Raw genomic sequence first — 2,844 nt, 5'->3', positions numbered from 1 at the left:
TTCCCATCCTCACTGTTCCATTTCTGTGGGGCTGCTTAACTATCCAGGCACTAAACATAAAACGGGAGGGGAGGGTGTAGCTCAGTGGTAGAGAGTGTGCTTAGCATGCACAAGGTCCTGGGTTCAATCCCCAGTGCCTCCACTAAAAATAAATAAAGTTAATTACCTCCCCATCCACCCCCCAAATTATAATAAAAAATAAATTAAAAAGAAAAAAACACACGCACACACACACGCTTCCTTACATTGATATAAATGTTGTTTTTTTTTTTTAAAGACTGAAAATGACTCATTTATAAAGAGAACGGGAAACTTCCATGTTTCTAATTTCGCAGTCTCCTGTATCTGGTCTCCTTTGTTTATTAAGTGCAGGATGAATAGAAAAATCCTGCCCCCACCCTGATCATTATGCGTTATTTCCCAGCCTACCACAGCCTCCCTGCGTCTCCCATCTACACCTGAATCTCTAAGTTACTAGCCCAGGTCTCTGAATCTTGGCTCCCACAGGTATGCAACTCGCCCTCTTTTAAATCTCTAATCTTTCCCATTGGCTTTTTCTCAGAGTGCATCTTATTTTTACAGATCAAATTCTGCCATATCTTTGCCGCCAATATCTGTTGCCCTAATGTTACATTCCATTCTGTTAGAGGAACAATAACCCTGCTCCCTCCAACCCCACGGTCACCGATCTTAAATCAGAGAAAGGGACCAACAAAGCACACAATTAGTGAAAAGAAATGTCCTTAACAGTCATCATTTCTCAACATGGCTATGACTCCTGTCTACAAAGGCAACATTCTTTGATTACTATCATCAAAAGCCTTTTACTCTAAAGAGGAGAGTACACATTTTGAATGATGCTATTAAGGTGTTTTTGTGGCTGAAGTTACTAAATAGTAAGTCTTTTACTCATGTCCAGTCATGCAGGGAGCATTGAAATATTTAAAATATGAGGCAATCAGGGACTGAACTTAATATTTACTCTCTGAATCACTCAGCTATATTTCATCAGCTCCCCTGGTCTTCTGAATTTTCATCAACAGACCATACATCATGAAATCCTCCTGTGTTGGGGGAAGGTCACAACAACACCTTCCAGCGACTTCCATGGTGATGACATTAAAATTTGAAGATACATTAATTTTCTGAGATATGCCAGCCCCTCGTGAAATGAAGAGAGACTGAGGGTTCATCGGGAAGAAAATAAGACCCATCTTTTTTCTTTTTTTCTCTGCTCTTAAATCACACAGAGCTTGTCACTGCCTTCTGTATTTACTTCGCATAATACTAGTTTCTTTCCCTCCTGCTCATCCCCCCTCCCCACTGTATCCACTCACTGATCAGGCAGGATATGTGAGCTCAACAGAGATCTTAAAAAATCATGACTGTGTTCATCTCTTAAAGACTTAGGCTGATATCTAGCAACAGGTAATTCACCCCAGAGAGAAAGCTTTCGTGAACTTATCAGTTAGAGGGCATGGACAGAGGTGAAGCCCAGAGAGGCAACGTGCGCTCCATGGAGAATGGACTGGAACAGAGAGGCTGAGCTTGAGTTGCAGCTCTGCCGCGTTGCAACTGCGGGATGTCAGCAAACCAGTGAATCCATCAGAGGTTTTGTTTCCTTATCTGTAACTTTAGGAGTCTGGGGACTAAAAGATAACATTTGATAATGTATAGAGAAACGTCATAAATTGTCAGTATTATCATTACAGATGCCATCCTAGACATTAAACTTATTTTACACAATACGCTTATGGAAGGTAAGGACTATATCATTAATTTTTTGTGTTTTTCCAATATAAACATTGGTTAATGAAGGTAATTGATTATTGATCTTGGCATTAGAAAGTGTGTTTGAAATTTGATTCTGTTACCTCCCTACTACATTTCTCTGAGCCAGACAGCACCAATTTTTAACTTTGTTATTTTTTTTTAAAGTGGAATTAATAACTACTTCACAGGTATGAAATCAGCATGAAATGAAAGTCATGTGTGACCATGAATAGCAAGTATCTTGTACACGATAGGGATATTTTGGGGGAAAATATTTCTTATTTTTTTCTCCTAAATTGCATTGACTTTAGATAAATTTATTACCATGGAAACAAAAGTATTTAAAATATAATAAATTTTAAAAATACAGAAGGAAGGAGAAAAGCAGCAATTACAATGACAGATGATTTTTATCTCTGAGTAGAATCAATACTGAACGTACAGTATCAACATAATTAGAATCAAAAGCCACATATGGTCCCGATACTTACACATCACCTTATTGTTAACAATTACTTTGGCCTTTAATATGTATGGCTGACAATGACTAGAGACCAATTCTCAAAGAATTTTGTACTTTCTGTTTCTTCAATTGTGAACTGAGAATATGTGCTCTTATGTGCAACCCATGGGGAAATGGTGCAAAATTTAATATGTGTGATTGGGTCCAGAAAGACATTTTAATTAGAACTTGGGCAATGTAGGTCTGACCTCTGGGGTCAAAATCATAATATCATAGTTATGTAGTAGACACTGTTCCCACTGTAAAATTCTCAGGAAATAGGGTTCTATGAAGCCCTTGTAATAAGAGTTGGTGTAAGAGAAAATTATCAATGGGAGATGCTGTTAGAAAGAATGAAGCCCCTTTTACTGAAAATACCAGGCTTTGACATGCTGACGGGACAATGATACAAATGAAATGATGAAAGAATCTCCATAATGTGCCTCAGTCTAAAACTACCTGTTCAAGCTAACTTACTATTCTTTTAAACTTCCTGCTGCTCACAAAATTCCACCTGCTCTGGCCTTCCAAATGCCCCCACCCTTTGTCCACGTCCAACGTGTCAGACC

This window comes from Vicugna pacos, chromosome 5, assembly GCF_048564905.1.
Source record: "Vicugna pacos chromosome 5, VicPac4, whole genome shotgun sequence".
NCBI classification, from domain to species: Eukaryota; Metazoa; Chordata; class Mammalia; order Artiodactyla; family Camelidae; genus Vicugna; species Vicugna pacos.
Note: the sequence above shows the minus strand (reverse complement) of the source record.